Raw genomic sequence first — 24,121 nt, 5'->3', positions numbered from 1 at the left:
TATTTTTCATTTTATTGATCGCTTGCGCAGGCGTTTTTGCGCATAAAAGAGTGGGGAGAGACTAGAGCATGCGAAGGCCCGACGTCAGGCCTGACGCTACTCATTGAAGTCTAACGTCGCGCAGCTCAACGTACAATCAGCAAGAGGCTGCTTGACACGTCCTATCCGGCTCGACTTTAAGGTTACCTAACGCCAACCCTAAACATCTTACGTTAAAGTAACGCATTGGGGCCTAGGGTAGTCAGTCAGTAGACATCGAAAAAAAATTACTGAGGGTACATGAGTATGCTTGCGTGATTGGCACGCGAAACCATTATGACAGTGGGAATTTTTTGATCATGCGTGAGCCTCTGGCAACAGCTGTTACCTGCACTGACTAATGTCCCTGATTGTATATGTGCAGATTGTTGGTGGCTATGTTGTTGCAGCCAAGTTAAAATTCGTGAATCGGCCCTGAGCTTTTCAAGGTAGCTGTCTTAGTAGCCAATTCATTTGATCGGATTTGGAAAGCTCTTTTTATAAGCCACTTGCGAAACTTCGCTCCAGAACCTGGCCGGGTGAGCACCTCTGCTCTAGTATACTCTACCTCTGTTCTGTTGTAACTCAGGAGCAAGTGCATTTGCGTGGCACCTAGAGGACAAAAACTGTTTGCTATATATAGACTTAATAACAAAACTCAGTAACGAAAATTTGCATTGCAAATTTGGAGGTTAGAAAAAGTAGGTAATGAGATTATTTTGATTGAGGTTTCCGCGATTTTTCCTTTCTGACTCACGGCAGCAGCAGCAAGTGCTTGAGCGAGCGCTACCTCAAATTTCGTTCGACAGATGGCGGTTAATCCACTGGACCCTGCTTTACTTGACCCAGAATTTTAGCTCACGTTACGTATATCCTGGCATAGCCGAGCTACGCCACTGCTAATTGGATTGAATTGTATTGTAAATCGTTTTAGCAGCAGTAATCATGATAATCAGCTAATTCTAGACAACCAGGAAACCTAAGAATAACCAGCTGAATTTTAGCCTACGCTACGTATATCCTGGCATAGCCGAGCGAAGCCACTGCTAATTTTTTTTCCGCGTCTTTTTTTATCTCACGATTTTTTGTAGTTTGCAACGCGCGTGCTTGAAGCGTAGATATCTAGGCCATTCCTCTTTATGAAAGTGGTGGGAAACACACTTGACTGCCGCCGTGCCTTCCTGGGTGCGATCACTGCCGTTCCTGTATTCATTGTAAATATAATCATTCCACGTCAAGCTGCAGCCACCGGTTGTCGTAAGACACAAAAGAAAACCTAAGGCCTTATCCGGAACATACCCTAGAGTTGCGGCCGTTAGCCTAGCAAAGTGACACACCAACAGGAAAGCACAACATACTCCCTATGGGGTATTGACAGCGCTTAGAAGATTAGTGGGGGCTGGGACATGCACCAGGCAATGCATGAATGAATGAATCAGTTACTTTAAGAGCAATCACTAGGCGGGTAAACGCAATGATAATTATGCGCCAGTACTCTAAAACCGACAGAAGCGTCACATATATCTGCAGAGCAGCACACATCCGCTACGGTATGCTGGACTACGCTTTAAACAAAACTATGTATTGCGTTTACAAAATATTCTGTGATTTTCCCAGCAAGACGTCCCACGTTGTTGTTGTTGTAGAAACATGTATTTGAGCCGATGAAAGTTAAGGAAAGGTGAAGGGTCTCCTCCTAGCTCAGAGACCGCGTGCGACCGCTGCTGCTCTGGCAAGCATTTTTAAAGCAAATGATCCAGCAAATTTGCGCTTTTAAAGTTCCAAACAGCTGGTACTGAAAGAAGTTTCAACAAGTGGGGACGTGTTAGGAGAGCTATGAAATTTCATGGCGCTTAAATTTGAAAAAAAACTTCACAGTAAGTTTAATGTCAATTTGCAGAAAAATCAACAGGCATGAAGTCTTCTCCGGGTAAGTAGACATTGCCTGCTTCCATATGCCACCCCTGCTGGCTTCTTCACCTAAGGATAACAATGCCAGCAATATGCAAAGTATAGGGATTCTCCCTTTTCAGTGCATGTCCTTCGACACTTATGGCCCCCACATTGCGAAGCCTCTAGTGCTACCGCAAATTCTTTAAACAAAACTCTGTCACTTTAGAGATATAAAATTATTTCGCACAAACATAACTATGCAAACTGCTGAAAAAAAATAAACATGATGCGCAGAAATTTCAGACTACAAGCTGAAGTTGGTTTCTACCGTGTTTTCTACTGTTTTTTGGCAGGGGACTCTGACTCGAGTAAGTACCATTACGAAACACCATGATTCTTTCAAAGGAATTCAAAAATATTTTCGTCAGTCCATGCCCAGGCGCCAGCTTGCCTGATGCAGTTTACAGAAAATAATCGTATTTAACAGCAGCCAACATACCAACTTTATTTGTAGGTTTGGTAAGCACTGCAAAATTGCAAATTAAATTTCTTTTCTAGAAAAAAAATATTTTCAATGTAATCTTTGTTCACGTATTTATAAACTTTGTTCACGTCTACATATGCGGTCCACTGAACTTGCACTTTTTTAACCCTGTCAGAAAACTACAAATCGTCATATGCAGCGAAACGCCCATTTGTGGCCGTGCCGACTTCATTTCCGCCTTTTATGTGAAATTTCTACAGGCTCGTCGGCAGCCAGATTTTCAGATGCCGGAATAGGAAAAAATCAGAAGGCACTGACTCCAGAGGACAGTGGTGTTAGTAAGCAGTTGTAAAGAGTATTAAGGCGGCATTGATATGCGGTGGTTAATTTTTGAGGTCAGGCTTTGCATTGGTGAACGAGCAGTTCTTGTGTGCCCGTCTGTCCCCAGCCCCCTTTTTTTGTAAGGCGAAAGCTTTGAATTCCCGCTTCTGCGATAAAGCGGCGTCTGGCATCCGTAACTGAAAAAAAATCAAGCATCTCCACGAAGTGAATCAGGACGAGTAGGCGAAGCAATGGGAATATTACCGTAAATCACCCGTGGCCTTGCCCACTCATGCATGTAAAAGATTGCAACGCGTATGTACAGTATATGCAATTCCAATCCAATCCAATCCAATCTAATACAATCCATTTCAATCTAATCCAATCCATTTCAATCCAATTCAAATTCAAGCCAATCCAACGCTCCTCACGCGTGCGCGACACTGTGCGCAACAAGCGTCTTATACCGTGCGACCTTCAATAGCACGTGGCGTTCTGCAGCGCGAGTTTGAGCGAAAAAGCGCGCGCCCGGCGTCGGCGTCCGTAATAAAAGCAGAAAAATGACTCCATCGGAGCCATCAAATACCACAAGGCATCCACGTCGAAGCCTAAACTCCGCACTAGCGAGAGGTGGTCGTCCACGCCACCACACCGCATTTGACCGGGGCGGAAAAAGCAGCAGCGAAATTCGCCGTAAATTCCCCCTGAGCGGCAAGAAAGAGTAGTAGCGCAACGCGTAGGAGACAGATGGAAGCCATTCGAAAGCGCTCCAACGCACCGCAAAGCAAAGCGTCGCAAGTGGCAAGATTACAATGCCCTTTGACTACGCATGGTTTCAGGCGTTCAACTGGCCGTTCATGCTTTCTCATTCGCAAGCCGTAAGAAGTGCTTAGGTGTTTTCGAATTTTCACAAGCTCTGCTTTCAAACCGTACAGCAACATAGCACTGTGACGTTATTGCTTTTTGATTCTACAAATGCCCTCTCAAGTTATTCCTTCGCTGTTGGAAGAAAAAATATGTGGTGGCCATCATCTTTCTGGCCAAGCGCTTTCGCCTGGCGCAGTCCACATCCTTGGCCGATGCTTTAATGTCGGGTTGAAGCAGTGAAACCTAATACCCGGTCCTTCATTGACAGAAAATGTCGTCCTAATTGCGCTAAGCATCAGCAGACACTGCGTGTACATGCTTATTCTCGAGCGGTTTTGATTCGTAGTCAACAATAATCGCGCATATTCCACACACGATATTAATCTGCAATTTTAGTACGGGATTTTCCCAAATTTCTCTGTTTCAGTGTTTTCAGTATCGGCAGTGTACCACACCAACAGGTGGTGGTCCTGCATAACCATTCACGAGTTTTTTTTTGTAGTTGTTATTGCTGTTGTTGTGCGGAGTGATGAACTCACCTGGCGGTCAACGCGCGCTTCACCTTGCTTCGATGGGTGCCGGTGTTTAATTGGCTCCTTGAAAGAACAAACCCTGTTCAGCGATGGTTCAGTCAAGGCGCGATTAAGCTTACTCAGCATTGATCTCCACCACGTTTTCCAAATAACACTTAAAACGGCGAATTCTGCAGTTGTAACTACGTAGAAAAAAAGATACAGAAAAAAATAGCAGCTAGAGCATATATCTAAAGTAGCTACGAGAGAGGAACTTAATGTTAACTTCATGGCATTAATTGGACGGATTACTGCACGCAGTTATGTACGAGTATTTTTTGTTTCAACCATATTTGTCGTCAGCCGATTTTTGATTTTGACTTTGATTTTTTTTTGGCGACGACGGCTCCGTTCCTCACTTAGCCGGTTTTCAGTCGCATGAATGTTCTTGGTGACGTAAATCTGGTTGTCTGCGTTAAGGACGAGTAAAAAATTCGCGGTCATCATTGCGAGCTCCTCAGTTGCTTTTATGCACTGTAAGTTTTTTTTTCTTTGAGAGGTGATTTTTAAAGATATAACAAAATCCCTGCAATGCTTTGATACAGAGTTAAACTCACTGCGCTTATGTAAAAAAAAAACTAATATTAATTTCTATAAATCATTTCTCAAAAGCCCTATTTCTCCCGTGGTCGCAACTCCGGAAATATAGAATAAAGAAACCGCCGGACCGCGGACTTTAAAACTTGATTGTTCAAGCCTCCGACAGAATGGTTTTACAGGAAGCCTTTCCTTCAGTATTTATTTCCTTTATGGCTTTTTTTCTACTGAAGCAGCTGCACATATTTAGAAATTTTACCCAAACGTCTGACACCCCGCTTTCCATCAGAAGCCTCGCCCCCTGAGGACATCTCTCCGACACCAAGTAAGTATTCTTTGTTGTTCCACGGAGGCGTGCATCACAGTACATGGCCGCGGAGATGTTGCACAACTGCCATCCGTGCAACATCTAGGCAGAACAATACACGTGCCTTGGCGTAATCACATACCGCGGTTTGTGGCGTGCTGTCTTCATTGGCGCGTCTGTTTCCTGGTATACGAATCTAGTATTCCGTAACTTGTCGATGTGTATTTGGGCTATAGTTACTACTTGGTCGGAAGGGAAGTTTATTCGTAGAAACCGCCGAATGACTGCGTAAAGCTCATTGTTATTACAAAGGCACCATGTGGGGGAGCTTTTCCCAGTAGCGATTTGCGCACGCGCGAGGTGCCAGTCTTCCAGTTTGTAAGGGCGCCGCGGGCAAAATAAACACCTGGCGCATCGCCATCTTGCTCCTGGAGAGGAGCTGCCACTTTCTAGCGCTGCACCCTTTCCTGTACATACCAGCCTTTTCGACAGTTCCCGATGAGTTCGTACGTACGCATGTAGAAAGAAGCTTACAAACAGTGATGTTCCGTGCGGGGAATATTCCCTTTTTCGGGGAATTTTCAGCTGTAATTTTGGCCAGAGGGAAAAGGAGAATATTTTATAGATGCAAAGAATTTTAGGAGTCATGGAGTAAAAAGAAAAAAAAAACAGGAAACAATTTCGGTAAACAGGACCTCGCATAATATACTACTTTTTCTTTTTAAAAGTTCTCTTAACTTCGTCGAATTTATGTTCAAATACCCGCAGTCCTGTTCTCGCAAGCCAAACGCATCCAAGACCGCTTCCAATCCCGTTCATACAACAGGAGGATATTGTGGCTAGAGGGAAGAATAGTATGTGAAAAAGCGCTAGAAAGCGTGAAGCGGTGGTGGCTGAAGAGCTGAAGCCTGCTCGCGAAAAGAACTTCAGGTCCGCCTTGGTCCGCCTGTTGCCAACAAAAGATGACGCCAGCAGTCACGGCGTTGAGCTAAAATTACCCCAGTTTCCCAACAAGTCTGTTTTTTTTCATACAGGAAATTTTCACTTAGAGCCCTAGCATGCAAACAAAGCGTGCTTTTTAGTACAAAACGTGAAATGCATGGTCAAATGCTGCTTAGCGGCAGACGCAGTGGAATTTAGTTCACGCTGAAACTCTGACTCTCTGAACAGCGTCTGCGACCGGATGGCAACGTAAAATAGACATAGGTGGCGCTGGCTAATGCTCAAAACCGAAGACGAATCCACCTAAATATCCATAAGCTGCAAAAAGAGAATGCCGTGAAATTCACAGGGAATTCCTGAGAAACTTGCGGAGGAAATGCTAAAAATCGGGAAGTTCTGAACCTTGAAATAGGAATTTTTCTTCTCCGTACGGAACATCACTGCTTGAAAGCAAATGAGCACAGGATAAGGGGCAAAGCTTGATATCCCACGCAGTGTGGCTCCCAGAGCGAGGCTCCCACGGTCCGAGTCACCAAGAGGAAAAAAGTAAAGAAAACGGCTCTTCGGCCACTGAAGATTAGTCTCGGTAACGTGCACCCGATACCGTGGCATTCATGTGAAAGGAACCAGTGACGCGCTTAGGGGGGCAATGGGCGACGAGGATAATTGGTACTCAAGTTTTCTGACGGCGACATCTTTCACGCCCTGACTGCTTAGTTCGCCGTGACGGCCGCTTAGAGGACCGCACTGGAAAACGGGTGCAGTCATTTGAAGATCTTTCTGGTTTCCAAAGGGAGGCCTAAGGCTCGTAATGCTCCAGAATTTTCGAAATTTTAGCCACATGTTGAGCTCCGAATAAGGCACGTGTCTTTTTATAAACTAGTCTTCGTTACAGGCAATTTCCGTCATTGTTTACTGCAGTGCTTCATAGCCTTCGGTGTAGCAGACCTGTTCTCGAGCACCGCAGTATTTATGATCCGAAGCTTGTACGACAAGAAGTGCGATGCTAATTATTTTTTAAACTTACGCTTCGACTACGTTAAACGAATGGCGCACTCTTAGGAAAGATAGCGGTAACTGCGACCACATCGGTGGTGAGCGCGGCGGGATCAGCAGGTGCTGTACGATGGGGATGAGGAGAGGAGGAAGCGAAGAAATCTGTAACGTTGAATCCAAATTCCGCGTGGTGAGCCGAGTCCATCATCCAGGGCTCCGGTGCATTATGTTTTAGTCATAGGTCAATCCACCGGAGATTTTAACGAGATCCTAAAGGCACAGTGAAGATGCAATACAAGTTGTTTTAAAACAGCCAATTAGCTCTTCCAGAACACAAATATACTGCCCTTACGCGTAGCTTTTTAAAAATAAGACAGAGAATATCGACATCCTGGGGACAGGTGTCACCACCCATACCTATACCGCGCAACTTTCACCGGAATTAGAAAAAATTGCGCGACAAATATTTTAACACTGCGTGTTCAGAAGTATCTAAAAACTGCAATGGAGGTTTTTGTAGTGTCCTACTTTGTGGGCATATTCTATCCTTAATCCTTGCCATGAGCATGAAGGAATATAATATACTAGAATAACACGCCGTCGTTATTCTCACTGCTCTCGCGCAGCACCGAATTGCCCTGCCGAGAGACTCTGCCCACAACGGGTTCGAGAGCGAGCCACGACTTTCGCCGAGCTTGTACGTTGTCAGTCACTTCACAGGGAAACGATACATTCCATAGTACAGGGGTTTATTACGCGGACAACCACGATACGAACATTACACTGCACTGCGCATCTAGCCCCTGGGGCATACATCCGTCAGTGTGCGCCCAGCCCGTAGTCGGGCAGCAGTCAGCGTACGCCGGCGTCGGCCGGCCGCAACGCTCGCTGACATAGGGTAAGGGGGCTCTGTGGCCGCTACCTATTGCGAGCCACTGGACCCGACAGGGCGGCATCGGCGCTCGTCCGCTGACCTTAGGCGGCGCAAGCCGTCACAGCCCGGACGTGGGGGCAACCCATCAAGGAGTGGAATGTTCCCGCGGAGACTCGCCGGACATCCTAGATAAACGCACTGACACAAATCAAGGCATGCGCAAATCGACACTGTGGGTGCCGTGACCAACGGAAGTGGGAAACAACGGCCAATGCAAGAAACGGCCAAAAGTGGTCGAAAGGCCTTTACGTGCCGTGCGATCGCTGCGCGTCCCAAAGGCGGTCTCCCGGGGAGTCTCCTGCGCGCATCCCCCGTCACCTCGTAGGGAGAAGAGGGAGGCGCGTGAGGATCGCCCTCGCCCCCACGAAGGAGGAGGACGTCGCTAGCGCCTCCTTGCCCCGATTGGGGCTTGGCCCCCACAATTTGAACGTCGGAGAACAAAGAGAAGTCGATAAGCAAAATCATCAGAGCACAGATGAAAGATCACGCGGTGACCCACATTCGGAAGAGTTCCTTTCGGTTTTGGTGCGACACTTGGTGTAGTACTCGGCCAGATAATGCGCGAGCCTTGCACCGTACTGGGGCATAGTCACATTCATTATCCCCCGCTGCGTGCCTCTGCTGCACTAAAAAAACTGCGGTTGATTCCCATGTCATAGGAATCAGTAAAACACGAAAGTGAAATGTGCAGCGAAATCTGCAGGTGAGCATGATTTGCGGGTTAGCGGCTGTCTTGTGGGTGCGCTTGGCAAGCGACGTCCTAGCAAAGGTGCACTGGCATCACTTCCGGGACGGATATGTCAGTGATACCTTGGGGCATCGCGGTAAAAACACTTCCGTGTTAAAATAGGAAACCGAAAACGAACCCTAAGTATAAAGTACTCGTTAGTACTAAAGGTTGCTTCCCCGCAAGAAAACCCTGTATGCAGGGGTGCACCCTTTACAGGCCGATTGCTTCGTTGTGTTGGAGACACTTCCGTGATGGATATGACGTCAGCGAAATCATCGTGTGTACAGGAATAAAACGCTTCCGTGTTAAAACAAGACACGGCAATGCTTATTCTGGCTAAGGTCAGTATTTTCAAAAGTACGGAGCCTTGAGCGCCCGCAACATATTCCACAGCTCCCGCTCTGTGGCCCTACTCGTCCACCCTTGGACCTGTACCTCATGAGTGGTTCGTTGCGAGCCAACATTCACATTGCCTAAAAAAGACAGTAGCATGTTTTTCATTGGCAAAGCCGGATCCCCTGCCCTCTCTTTCAATCCGCAACTGCGCGGTATAGACGTTCCACGGCCAAGGCTATGGGGAACTCGACAAAGAATGCAGGGCAATAAAATAAAAATAAAAATAAAACACTCTAACGCTCTGCGTTTCTGTAAAAATATTTCTTAAACGGAAGTGATGAATTTAATCGATATAAAACCGTAAATGAAGATTAGCGATCGAACGGAATTCCGAAAAACCAGGAATAAAGAAGAAATGCTACAAAAAAATTCAAACGCAATCGAAAATATATATCTCATCTATGAAACGAAAACTGCACGAAAAAAAAAAAACCCTGGAGAGAACAATCGAAGTACGAATGAAAAATAGCGAAGGTGAGTAAACCTTGTAACGGGCGCACTCGTTACAAGTAACCCACATTTAATCCCTACAATAGCGTATATGGAGATTACTGGTCCAGGAGAATTTCTTGAAACCGAGAAATACGTATGGCAAAGACAATAAAATATTCACAAAAATGAACTGATGAAATAAAAAATGCGAACCTTATACCTCAACCCTAAAAGAAAAGAAGAAAGAAAAACGTCCCAAACGAATATTCGAAATTCGAATAAAAATAGCGAAAATGAGCAAAGCGTGCAAAGCCCGCATTTCCACAGCACCTAATTGAATTAAGTAACAAATTTAATCACTAGAATAGTGTAAATGGCGATAATTGGTCGCATGGAATTTCTGAAACCAAAAATTAATAACAGAAAAACATTTTTTACAAAAATATTATCTGAAAATAAAAATATACATCTCCTACATATCCGCGAAATACAGAAGTCTCAACAAAAAACATGAACAAGAACGTTCTAAATACAAATAAAATAAACACTAAAACGAACAGTCCGTTAAACGACCTTCATATGCTCAAACATACATAACTGGCAAGAGTAAGACATTTCATTGTCATAATACTCTAAATAGAGACAATCTGTCAAAGGAAACTTTGAGAAAAAATAGGAAAAAATATGTCAAAAATAAATTTTTAGGAAAATAATAGGAGTAAATAAAAAATATGCATAGTATACATCAATTCCAATAATCCGAGAGAGAACAAATTATGCCGGGAAGGAACTTTCGAATCACAATTAAAATAGCAGGAACAGTCCAACTCTGCACTACACCTTGCATCTGTTGAAAAAACACGATTGGCGACGTAAATGCATTTAACCTCTTTAATTGTATAAATTTACAGCGTTTCCGAAAAGAAACAAAACAAAACTGAAAAACAATAAATTCAAAGAATTGCCCACATATATGTAGCAGTCTTCCCATCTTGTCGTACCACAAATTATCTCATTTACGCTAATATAACGATTACAGGTTAAACTTTCGTGAAGTCCGAATTATTTTTCAAATCTCGTGCGTTACAAGGTTTGGTATTTTCCGTAAATATTTTTTATATTTTTCATAGTTTTTCGCCAAATCTGCACTTTTGTGAAATTGCAGGGCATTACACGGTTGGCAACTTTTCTCCAGTTCTTTATACTTCTCTCTTTTTTTCGTTTATCAAAATTGTGTTCCACTAATTGTCTCCTTTTACGCTAAATAAAGATTACAGGTGGAACTTCCGCAACATCGGCATTTCTGTGAAAAGACAGGGCGTTACAGGGTTCGTCACTTTCACTTTTTTAAAGTGCGAATGCACTTTATAAGCGACCCTGAATTCCGGCGACCGCCGTCCGTCCACATAGCAACAGCTGCGGGTGCGCGCGCTCCTCGTCTTCCTTGGTAACGGGGGGAGATGGGCGCGCGCTGCCTGGCAGCTGACATGGCACATACCCACGTGGGGGATTGACCAGGAATCTCCTCGTCTTCCTTGGCAACGCGGCGAGATGGGCGCGCGCTGCCTGGCCGCTGACATGGCACATACCCACGTGGGGGATTGGCCAGGAATCGGGCGTGAGAAGGGCTAATGCACCCGCTTAAAGGAGTACTGACACGAAATTTCAAAGCTGAGATCCGCTCTAGCAATCAAGTACAACGACAACACAAATAGGTGTCTGTGAATAATTGCATCTTTCTTTCTTAGTAGTTGTGTGTGTGTGTGTGATCTCTCTTTCACGAACATTACCGAACCGCGCAAATTCAACTCGTGCATTCGCACTTTCACATTCTTCCCCTCGGGGAAATGCGGGGAAATTTTTCTTTTTTTTTCTCATTTATTGGTTTTTTTAAATTCTGTTCTACCAATTATCTCCATTTACGCTATTTTAAAGATTACACGTTGAACTTACGCAATTTTGGATTTGTATGGAAATTCAGGGACTGACACTGTCCTGGCTGTGGGTGTAGTCGGTAAAGAACGCAACGCATTCGTCTACTAAATCAAGCTGTGAAGACCTCCCAATCTCAAAAATCGGCACAAGATTGCTACTCCTCACTAGAGAATTCTCTGAATTGCTGCAGATTTCTAATGCCTAGCATTTTTTTTGGCTAGTACCCCCAGAGCCAGAGCCAACTCCCTGCATCGCAAGAAAAAGCCGAATTGGCAGAAGAAGCCTGACGAGGGGCACGACGAGACACGACGCGCCAGCAGAGACGCCAGTCCGGCAACACCAGCTACACTGGCCGCGATCGACCGCTTCCCGGACAGCGAGGTTAGTTCAAGCCCCTCAGCTGCCGGAGACGCGATCGAGTGCTCCCAAACTATCGCCGAAGAGGCGGCGGTGGTCGCCGAGCTGCAGCAGGCCAACGCCGCAGTGGTGGCGACACTCGAGACGCTTCGTCGGCAGCTAGAGCACCTGCGGGGACTGCACGGGCGTCGGACGACTCGAGGCGAGCGCGGTCAGCTGGCCATGGCGCTTGCCGCGTTCGTAATGGACGAACTGGACGCCGTTCACCCCGAACAAGAACGTTGCAGTCGGCGCGCCGGCGTGGAGACGGGCGACGCCATGTTTGACGGGTCGGGGATGGACTCCGCCATAGCGACGGCCATTCGGTCCCTCCTTGCGGCGGCGGCAGCAGAGGGGACGACGCAGGCGCCATCTGAGGAGCCGCTGCCGAACCTGCCGAACCCTATCATTGCCCCCATCGCTGGCGAGACGACTGCTGCGCCACCTGGGGACGAGCACGAGAGGCAGCCTACTGCCACCACTGCGCTCAGCCGGCTGAGCTACAGGGACGCAGTTCGGGTGGTTCGGGACGCACCAACCACACCTCACAGCCGGCCGCGTGGTACAGCCCCCGAGGGGAGACGCGGCAGGCTGCCCGAGTCTCACCTCGACCCCCCCGCAGCGGCCGGCAGTGCTGAGCGCGCCAAGGGCTCCACGGGCGCGGACGCAACAGAAGCGCAGCCTCCACCCCTGGCGGCCAGTGGCGGAGGCCTCCAAAACAAACAAGCCGACGAAGGATCCTGGCAGCTGTATTTGTCGCCCTCGCAACGCAGGAGGGCCGCCCGCAAGATGAGGAACGATGGGCCCATGCTCCCGGCCCGTCCCACAGCCCTCGGCACGGTCCTCTTCCGCACGAAGGTCTCCTCTACGGCGTTCGGGGCGCAGAAGAGCGACGCCATCGCCAGGCAGCTCACGAAGCTGCCTGGGGTCATCGACGTTCGCGTAAACGCTCGCCGCAACGTCGTAGCAGCGGACGCGGCCACATCGGACGCTCTGGAGGCTCTCCTGACCACAACCAACATCTGCGGCATGGAGGTGAGCCCCCGAGAGCCAGCGTCGCGCAGTACGGGCGTCATAGTGGTTGACGACGAGACGATCACGACCGAAGACATCGTCGCCTCCCTCGAGACGCCTGTGGCTGTGCAGTCGGCTGTTCGCAGGGGGACTGCGGTGTATCTGCGCTTCGCGGCGCCGATACCCCCTGCGGAAGTCGCGCTGTACAAGCGGCGACGACCGGTGAGGCCTTGCAAACCAAGGCCGCTGCAGTGTGGCAAATGTGGGCGGCTCGATCACGCCACCGCGAGCTGCAATCGCGAGAGGAGGTGCTGGCGATGTGGGGGCCCCCATATGAGGGCAGCCTGCAGGGCTGAGAAGCCCTCCTGCTCAAATTGCGGGGGTCCTCACCCGGTGCTGGACCATTCGTGCCCGCTCTGGCGGGAGGAGCGCCGCGTATGTGCAGCGCTAGCGCGGGCGCAGGCGCCTGCCTCTCGCGTCGCAGTTCGCGCAGCACTGCGAGCGGCGGCACACCCCGGGCTGGCCCCTACCACGGCGGTTACGACGCAGCAGCACCCGGACAGCAGCGACGGCAACAGCCGACGTGGAGTGGTGGCCCAGCAGCAGAACAAAGTCCAGGCAGCTCCCGGCAGCATCCAGGCAGCATCTGCGCGGCCGAAACGAGGACGATGGAGTCGACGGCAGCAGCAGGAGGGCCTGACGCTCGTGCTTCGCACCCTGGGGGAGTTGCTGCCTGCGGACTCTCACCTGCGTCCCCTGTGCGCCCAGGCTGCGCAGGGACATCAGCACCCCGAGCACCGCCATGGCTAGGAGCCGCCGCACGCAGCCTCAAGTGCCCACTGTGCTGCAGTGGAACGTGAACGCGCTTCGCCCCCGTCACGCAGAACTGAGCGCATATCTGCTGCAGCGCGGGCCCGACGTGGTAGCACTGCAGGAGAGCTACGTGCGTGCGGGAGAAGGCTCGGAGCTGCGGCTGCCTGGATATACGGGCTACCACAGTCCCACGGCCTGCGACAACGCGCAGTGCTCGTTGGTGGCGTGCAGCGAGCCAGCCCATCCTCCAGGACCCTCGCGCGCGTCAGTGTTCGTGCGCGACTGCGTGCAGCACGCGGTGCTGGACACCAGTGGGGTGACAACAACTGTGCAAGAGTGCGTGGCAGTGACATTACGGCTAGGCACGGATGGGGACATGACTGTGTGCAGTGTCTATGTGCGTCCATGCCAGAGCTGGGACTCGGGCCTCCTGGATCAGCTGGTGTCTATGCACAGACCGCCATCTCCTCTGTGGTGATTTCAACGCCCACCACACTGCTTGGGGAGATGGCAGGATCGACACGCGGGGAGAGCAGCTGTGGGACACCATGCTGCGCCTCAACCTCACTGCACTGAACACCGGTGAGTGCACCTTTAGGCGTGGCAGTCGCACTGCCACTGCCATCGACCTCAGCCTGGTGTCAGCCGGGGTTGAGGCCACCTGGAGGCGGGAGCCCAGCACATGGGGCTCCGACCATTACCCGCTGAACATTGCACCACCCGGGAAGCCGGCCAGACGGCCCGCACTGCACCAAATCACCCACTGGGACCAGTTCCGGCGCTGCCTTGCTGAGGAGGAGCTGGGGGAGGGAGCAGAGATGTTCCGGGGCTTGGTTCGCTGCGCCAGGCGAGCCACGCGGAGCTGCACCGTCGCCGAGGGGACCACCACCATGTCAGACCTGAAGCTGCTGCAGCTGCGGGCGGTACGGAACCGGGCGGAGCGGAGGGCGCAGCGCTCGGGGGACAGGGCAGACTGGACGGAGTACCGTCGCGTGGATGCTGCCTGCCGACGACATGCCCACCGCCTCAACCGGCAACGGTGGGCCGAGCTGTGTGTCAGCTCGGAGGCAGACCCGCGCTGCCGTCGACTCTGGGGCATCTTCCGCTCCATCTTGAAGCCCCGGATAAACCGCAACCCTCTGGCCGCCCTGGCCTTCCGCAAGCAGGCAAGCTTTGGGGAGCTGGCCGAACTCTTTGCGGATCACTTCCTGCCACAGCACCGGACGGAACCAAGGCCCGCGGCTGCATTGGAGGAGCCCGAGGGACGTCACCCGCTCAACGACACCCCCATCACGGAGGGCGAACTCCGCAGTGCCCTCCGAAGCTGCAAGCGCAAGTCGGCGCCAGGGGCAGACGGCCTCACCTACCAGATGATCCGCAACCTGGACGAGGTGGGGTTCGGCAAGCTCCTGATGGCCTACAACCGCATCTGGGAGACGGGGCAGCTGCCGCCCGAGTGGCTGCTCGCCATCCTGAGGCCCATACTCAAGCCGGGGAAGGGCCTTTGGGCGGTCACGGCATATCGGCCCGTGGCCCTCACCTCCTGCGGGTGCAAGCTGCTGGAGCGGGTGGCGCTGCGCAGGATGGAGGCCATCGTGGTGGAGGAAGAGGCGATCCCGGAGCAGCTCACGGGGTTTCGAAAGCACCGAGCGGCGACCGACTCCATCACTGACGTGGTGGCGGCCCTGGAACACGCCCGTGCCACCAGGCAGGTGGCTGCCCTGGTGCTGCTCGATGTGAAGGGCGCTTTCGACAACCTGCGGCGCCCCGCCGTCTCCTTGGCCATGGAGGAGGCCGGCATTGCGGGGAAGCGGCGGGGCTTCGTCGAGGCGTTCCTAACAGGCCGGACGGCGCAGGTGCAGGTGGGGAACGTCTTGTCGGCACCTCGGCCAGTGGATATCGGCACCCCACAGGGCTCCGTCATCAGCCCCTTCCTCTTCAACCTGGTAATGGCAGCCCTGTCAGGCTGCCTGCCCAGAGGGGGGGGGGCACAGGGTACACATGTCGGTGTACGCCGACGACATTGCCCTGTGGGTGCTTGGACCGAAAGGAGACGGCAGGGCGGTCGTGCAGCAGCTGCAGGCGGCTATGGATGAGGTGCGGTGCAAGCTTGAAGGTGTCGGCCTGCAGCTGTCGGCTGCAAAGACAGAGGCCATGCTTGTGCACCCGAGCGCAGCCGCCCGCGGACGGACGAAGAAACTCCGCATAGACGGCGAGGAGCTCGAGTGGAAGACCAGGGTGAGCTACCTGGGGCTCACCCTGGACCACAGGGTGGACTTCCGCCAGGCCGCCAAGGAGCTACGTGCCAGGGCACAGCTGGCCACCTCGGCCGTGCGGAAGATGGTCGCCCGGGACAAAGGCTGCTCCCAGCAGACAGCCCTGCGGCTGTACAGCGCCTCGGCTGTGGGGCTACTGATGTACGCGCTGCCGCTGGTCACACTGCGGAGACCCAGACCCAACTGGCGACAGCTGGAGGGCGACCATCGAAAGGGCGTCCGCGCCTGCCTGGGCCTGCCCCGAAACTCGCAGTGCGACAGGACGCTGGCTGAGGCAGGGGTGTGGACGCTGGAGATGACGGCGGAGCAGAGGGCCCTGGGCCACATTGACCGGCTGCGCCGAGCCGAGGGGGGCGGCCCCCTGCTGCAGCGGCTGCGCACCCACCGGCACTCGCGCATGGGGCGCATGCTGGCCCGGTACGAGCAGGTGGTGGGCACCACAGACTTGGGGCACTCCAGCCGCCCTCCGGACCTGGCGGCCGAGCTGCACCTGGAGATTCCGGGCCTGCGCAGCAAGCGGCGAACGCCCCACTGCGGGTTGCTGCAGCTGACCCGGGCCGTCGTCTGGAAAGAACTGGAGGGCCACACCCTGGCGTACTCGAATGGCTCTGTGCGGCGGCGGCAGGGCTCCGCTACAGCGGCCGCCGTGCTGGGGGAGGCCACCCGGCAGGCCCGGCTGCACTACGCCGCATCCTCGGCCACGGCAGAGCTTGTGGGGGTCCAGCTGGGCCTGGACCTGCTGCTGGAGCTGGAGCCCGCACCCGAGCGCTGCGCCCTGCTGTGCGACTCCCGGGTGGCTCTGCTGCGCATCCGGGAGGGCGACCCGCACTCCCCTCTGGTTCGAGGAGTGCGCGAGAAGGCGGAGCGGCTGGCAGGCAGGGGTGCACGGCTGCGGCTGCAGTGGGTGCCCGGCCACATCGGGCTCGAGGGCAACGAGCGGGCGGACGAGCTGGCCGCTGAGGCCCACGAGCTGACGCCCGCGGCCACGGATGCCCAGGCAGCGGCGGACGACTCCCGCCTGCTTATACAGCGGCACGTGCGGGCACAGCACCCGGACCCACGGCTGGCTGCTGGAGAGGCCCCACCACCTGTGCGGGCTGCACGGCTGCCCCGACAGCAGCGTTCGGCAATCCTGCGCCTCCGCGTGGGGGCGGTGTGGACGGCGGAACGAAAGCACCGCCTGGGGCTGGCAGACAGCCCTGCCTGCCGGCACTGCCGCGCACCTGTCCAGTCCCTTCCGCACCTGCTCTTCGAGTGCCCCGAGTATGCGGCAGGGAGGCCGGAACTGCTGGCCGCCCTGGGAGGAAGGGCTCGGCCGCTAGACGAGCTACTATGGCCGCCGGGCAACACCAGGGAGAGGGACAGCGTTCACGAGGCGCTGGGCGGCTACCTGAATGCCTCAGGGCTCCGCCTGGCACTTGACTCTCTGGCACAGTGACTGTGTGAACTTTTACGAGACTGTGCGAACTTTTTTTTTTTTCCTCCAGACTTTGTGTGGGTGTGGGAGTGAGTGTTAACTTGTAAATATGCCCCTCTCTCTCTTGTGTTCTGTAAACATGTCACCTCTATCATCTGTCTCTCCTCTCTATGAATCTGTCATCCTCTGCCCCAACCCCCACACCAGCAGGCGTTCCGGTGTCCACCCCTAGGTGTGACAATTTACGCCTGCTGGTGGTCTTTCCTTTCCTTTTTCTTGACAATAAATTCATTCATTCATTTAATCGTTAAAATGGCGTGAGTAGAGACATTTGGCCTAACAGAATTTTCGGAAAGCAAAAATAAAGAAAATGGAAAAATTGGCGCAGCTTTCACCAGTGGTGCAAGGCTTGAGAAACTCCCAAGCCGAGGATAGAAATAGCTTTACCCCACACTGACAGTGGGTCCCAGGGGAGAGGGAACAGCTGGACCCAAGCAGTGCACAGCCGTTTTGGGCGGCAATATAAACCAAGGACCTTTAAGGTATTTGCAGTTTTTTAACACGAAACTGTTTTATTCCCACATACACGAAGATTTCGCTGACGTCATATCCGCCACGGAAGTGACGACAGTACAACAAAGCAAGCTGCCTGTAGAGGGTGCACCCCTCCACACAGGGTCTTTTTGCGGGGAAGCAACCTTTTACTAAAGAGCACGTTATACTTAGGGTTGTTCGTTTTCGGGTTTTATATTTTAACACGAAAGTGTGTTATGCCGCAATACCCCAACACGTTACTGATGCCATATTCGTCATGGAAGTGATGCCAGTACACCTTTGCCGAAGCGACCCGTCAACAGGACGTCGCTCACCAAGCTCCACCCACAAGACAGCCGACGACCCGCAAATCATGCTCAGCTGCAGATTTCGCTGCACATTTGACTTTCGTGCTTTACTGATTCCTATGGTGAAGGAATCAACCACAGTTTTTTCTCAGTAGCAATCGCCGTCATCCCTTTGGTCGTCGTCTTCCAAACGGCACGCCATTATAGGGCAAATTCTCTTGTTGCGCGTACTCGCCTTGGTAGACGTCCACTTCGTCACCAGGTCCGGTGGCCGTCTCCACATGTGGATTGCGTATGGGTTGCTTGACAGAATCATCGTCGTCGTCTTCCGTTAGGTGGAGCCATGGCTCGTCGGTCGCTACACGACGGTGACGACAAAGGCAGCAGCTCCTGACGTGGCGCAACTCCACTAGCTAACCTAAACTACGTCGGGCGCTCCTCGTGAAGCGCACGCTCACGTACTCTTTGCATATTTTTGCTCAAGCGACAGCGCCAACGTCGTGACGGCGCCTTGCGCCGTAGGCAGTTTTCTTGTATTTTTTTGCGAACGACAACGGACCAAACGCAAGCTTAAACAGCTCTCCAGTTAAAATAGACAAAATTCCACAAATTAACTGATGGAATCAGGACTCTGCACCTTATACGTCTCCTCCATGAAGCGCAAACTGAACGATAAAAGCCCGCAGAACGTTTTAACCAGGAATAAAAAAAAATTAGCAGAAAATGAGAAATTCGTGTAACACCCTGCATTTCGACAAAAAGGCATAACTGGCGGAAGTAACACATTTTATTGTTATAAAAGCGTACATGGAGACTATTGGTACAAAAGAACTTTGCAAAAGCAAAAACTAAACATAGAAATGTTACAAATTTCACACAATTGATCTCCCAAAATCAGCAACATGCATCTGACACATCTCCTTCGAAAACGGAAGACTAAGCAAAAAGTACTCAAAAAAGGAAGTTCGACATAAGAAAAAAAAAAAAACGCACAAAAATTGGCCCTGCACTAAGCCTTGCATTTGCGGCAAAGTACACAATTTGCAAAGTAAAAGCATCTATATTAGTATAAATTTACATCATTGGTTTGAACAAACAAAACAAACATAAACCAATAAAGTAACCCTAATATATTTGGCTACTCACCCAAATATTGCTGTAAGGAACTCACATTCTAGACGAGCAGTGTAAAACTCCTGTGCATTCTAAAACAATCATCTGAATTTCTCAACATTTTTTAGCCCTACACGTGTTTTTCTCTTTTGTGGGGTGACAATAAACGATGTAACCAGATTCTTACAATCGTCTGATTCAGTTAAGCTCAGGGCACTGCTGGCTAGAGTGTTATATTTATTTTAGTAGATTATACTGCAAGACCCCTAATGCTTCCGTCATCACAACTCCGAAAACATAGAAATAAAATTGCACCCACCTCCCCGCGAGGGGAACCCTGTGTAGATGCGACGCATCGTGGGGTTCACTTGGTGTTTCCGTTAAATTGATTCTGAAATCGCGTGAAACGTGTCGGGAACGCGTATGATTATTATGTTTTATGTTTATTATTATGTTCTATTGGTCAATCTTGGTCAATCTCTTAAGTGGTATGCTTGGGGCTTCGCTATGGCAATGACCTTTACTCCATCATTGTTGGGGAGTGAAACTTCCCCTCCTTGGGCTACGTTCCCTCGTATCCGCATAGAACCCCTGCCTAAGAATATCAACACCTCCAGGCATGCCACCCGCCGCTTTCTACACTGTAAAGCCCTCACCAAACGTGTCTCCTTTCTAGAAAAGCAAGGATCAGCGGTATATTTTACAGCCGCCAGTCATTTTCTCTCTACGCAAATAGGAACCGCAGCCTTTTTACGCCACTCGTCGTTGGTTTCCGCACAAACGCCTTTTTTCTGCCCGCCAGATGCCACCTCCCTAGAAGAGCACTCCATCGCTCTTGCCATCCCTTATGAAAATGAACTTTTCCTTTCTGTTTACTTTGTGTCTCCTGCATGTTGACTGTGTGGCCTTTCTTTTGACCTTTCCTTTGTGTTACCTCTAGGACATAAGCAGGCTGTGTACTTTTTATAGACTGCCGGATAAACAGCCATGATGTTTTACCTTTATATGTACTACGGTAAAGACAAAGTTTAAATTTATATACGAAGATTTTATTTCGGATGAGAAGTATAAAACTTTAAAAATGACTTGCTTTTTTCTCTTTCTGAGTTCCGCAATGCTATTGCCCATGTGTGTGCTCAAGGCAAAATGAAGTCAAAAGACTTTGGCCTGTTTCCCCTGTGTTGCCTCTAGGACAAAGGCTGGAAGATAGAACTTGAATTTGCTGTCTTAATTCTTTTTCTGTGTGCCGTAATGCTGTTGCTTATGTATGTACTGAAGGCAAAATGAAGTCAAAAGACTGACTTATGTCTTTTGTGTTGCCTCTAGGACATTGGGAGGAAGGATAACTATTTGTTGCCTTACATTCCTTTTCTGAAGAGCCGTAAACTAAACAATCGTGTTGTGCTTCCTCAAGTAAACATAAAGTCGAGCATGTAAGCCTTAATTATACTCGAAAGGTTAAGTTTTTTGGCTTGGCTAGAGATGGTAAGAAACAATGCCGATGGTTTGTGGAAATTCTGCAGCACTGTATACGTTATTTCGTGCTAGTGAGGTCTGATAAATTCGCAGAATTAATATTACCAACTGGTACGTTTCTATGAAACAGTGGCGTAAGAAGGATACATATTGAACGAGGCTGTTCGAAGTGCCTCGTCCCTCCCATTACGAAAAAAAAGCGGGAGGGAGAAGAATATACAGACCAGAAAAAGTAAAAAGAAGACAAAAAGCCGAATAGAAAACGAAGCAATGAAAACAGAAACAACCTAAAAAGTGGCTTCCGATTGTCCTAGTCTGTGTTTTACTTCAGGGTCGTTGTAAAATGGCTTATCCTTGCAACTAAATGCTGAAGCGGTGTACTGTTTTTTGGGGCAGAGCTTGCGGTAGAAATATATTGCGACAGAAAAAAAAGGGACACAGCCAGACGAGAGCAAGAAGAGCAACAACAATGTCAAAATATAACCTAAGGCAGAAAAACTTCAATGAAAACAGTTAAAAAAAAATAAAGGTCACAGAGCGGGTTTCGAACCTTCGCCCTTTACATCAGTAGGCGAGTACTTAACCTCCAAACCACCAGATTTTTTTTTCCTCTTTATTGCCTGTCTTCGGTATACACAATAAGAACGAAAAAAAAAAAAAGAATTACAAAGCGCGAATAGACATCAGCACGTCACTTGCTAGTGCGCGCTTGTTAAAAAGGCCGAAGCCATGCCGCACTTTCCAACACATTTAACCAGTCAGGTGGAGATGGTTGGGCTTTATACACTTCTAAGATCTCCCGCACACTCTGGCAGAACAACTCTCTGCTCGGTTTCACATCTACATCATTATGACGAACTGCCATTCGAGCTTTCCATATACTATGCAGGGCCAGCAACATCAAAAGATCATACGGGACGCCGCCGTAGTTTTCAACGGCCAAGAACCTGATTCCATGGCTATCCAACGGGAAATCCTTTTTTAGTGTTCTCTGCAAAACGTCCCACAGGAACACCCCGTCCCAACAGTCTATGAATGCGTGCTCTACTGTTTCTGGCTTTTTACAAACCAAGCAGTCAGGCCCCCAGGGAACAAACAAACCTTTTTCAATCATCCAAGTTTTAACGGGTAATACTCCCACGTGTAATTTAAAGAAAAAAGACTTTACATATGGCGGGACAGTCATTTTTTTCACACGCTGACACACATCTTGTCCTGGCCCTGCACTGTATAGGGATCGGTACAAAGGAGTCGGCAAAGTGGTGTCAAGAAGGTCTCTATACAGCTTTTTTCTGTGCACGGTAGCCAGATATTCGAAAGAAAACCGCGAGAATAAAAATCTTGCCGAAAGTACCACCTCACGTAGATAGCCATGAATGCCACCGTCACGAACACAAGAAGTAACAACAAATTCGGGTAAAACTCTACTTAGGCGCACGTGACACACGGTGCGCAAAGAAGGGTTTTGCACATCACGTAAGAAAGCGGTTCACTACCTGGCGTAGAAAAAGGTGCGCCAGGGAAAGGCCCCCACAGCGCAATCGTCTAAACAGGTTGGTTCGGCTTGTGCGCTCCCAAGTGGAACACCAAATAAAGACAGCAAACACCCTGTGCAATCTTTGAACATTGGCACGCGAGCAATGCAGAAACTGCATCACGTACCAAAGTTTTGACACAAAGAATAGATTACACACAGTCGCTCGCGCGAACACGGACAACTGCTTACCCCCCCACTTATCCGCTTTATCACGGATTTCGGTGGCTTGCCTGCGCCAGAAAGGATCACTGTCACGATAATTTTCTAGGGGGACACCTAAGTATTTCACTGGCGTGTCTACCCAGCTGATACCTGCGAATGTACGTGGCTTCCACAACCAGCTTCCGTGCCAGAAACCAATACACTTATCCCAATTGACGGAACTACCAGTGTAGAGGCAGAACCTTTTAAGAACACTTATACTTTCGTGGATGCTACTCGTGTCTTGGAAAAACAAAGCAATGTCGTCTGCATAAGCGAGCACACGAACTTCGCAGGACTGTAATGAAAACCCGCTGATTTTCTCATTTTTAAGGATGTTTACACAAAACGTTTCAATAAACATACAGAATAGCAGCGAGGACACTGGGCACCCCTGGCGCACAGAGCGGCTGACCTGAACTGGAGCGCCTACCGACTTGTTGACCACCAAACTTGTACTACAGTCCCTATACGCCATGCGTACACCATCCGTAATCATTTTTCCTACGTTTGTGTGCTCAAGAATCATCAATAGCAGTTCGTGGGAGGCCTTGTCGAACGCTTTTTCTAGGTCTATTTGTACCATTGCTACTCCTTGCTCAAGGCTGTCAGAGCATTCCAGGATACTACGGGCCACGTGGGTATTGGTCGTAATAGAACGACCCTTAATGCCGCATGTTTGGTGCGGTCCGACTATTTCTTTCACTACTAATTGCAACCGAGCGGCTAAGACCTTCATTAATATCTTATAGTCGACATTTGAGAGACTAATTGGACGGTACGCTCTTACATTCCTCAGTTTAATGGCATCTTCAGTCTTTGGAATGAGAACTGTGTGAGATAGAGTAAAGGATAGTGGCAGTCTGTTGTTTTCGTACGCTTCGGCGTAAACTTCACATAACACTACGCTAAGTGTGTCTTTAAAGGCCTTGTAAAAACACGCACTTAGGCCATCTGGGCCTGGCGTTTTACCTGGGGTTAAATCATCAATGGCACTCAAAATTTCATTTATGGTGATTGGCATCTCAAGAATAGCCTTCATGTCGTCTTCTATTCTGGGCATTAAGTTCAAGAATTCGTCTCTGAAATTATCGGCGTCGACCTTATGAACAGAAAAAAGGGCTTCATAAAAATCCTTAAAAGCAGCCTCTATCTGCGTACGGTCAGTCGTTAGCACTCCGTGATTTTCGATTTGGACTATATGATTTCTACAAGCGTAGCGCTTTTCTGATGTCAGTGCTCTCTTGGTGGGCGCTTCACCCAATAGCAACTTTTCCGCCCTTGCTCTCACCAGGGCACCGTGGTATTTATTCTGTTCTATAACTTCAAGCTCCGATTTAACCCTTTTAATCTCTTCCGTTGGCGACCCCGGCGACTGGGATTCTTCATTAGTAAGCGATGCGAGGTTTTTACGTAGAAGTTTTTCTCTTTGTCTCTCACGATACTTCCGTGCACTTGATTTTTCTATCGCACTCAACTTTACTTCTTGTTTGAAAATTTCCCACCTAGAGGACCAGCTAGTTTTCCTATCTTGTAAACGCCGTATTTTTTCATTTATTTCAGTTGTAAATTCTTCCTCCTGCAATAGCTTACTATTCATTTTCCAAAGACTCCAATTATACGTGTTTGCGCTTGGCTTGCGCCCACCAAGGGTAAAAGAAACCAGGCAGTG

The sequence above is a fragment of the Haemaphysalis longicornis genome, unplaced genomic scaffold (genome assembly GCF_048455015.1).
Source record: "Haemaphysalis longicornis isolate Haplotype H1 unplaced genomic scaffold, Haemaphysalis longicornis Haplotype H1 scaffold_7, whole genome shotgun sequence".
NCBI classification, from domain to species: domain Eukaryota; kingdom Metazoa; phylum Arthropoda; class Arachnida; order Ixodida; family Ixodidae; genus Haemaphysalis; species Haemaphysalis longicornis.
This window is presented reverse-complemented; position numbering follows the sequence as displayed.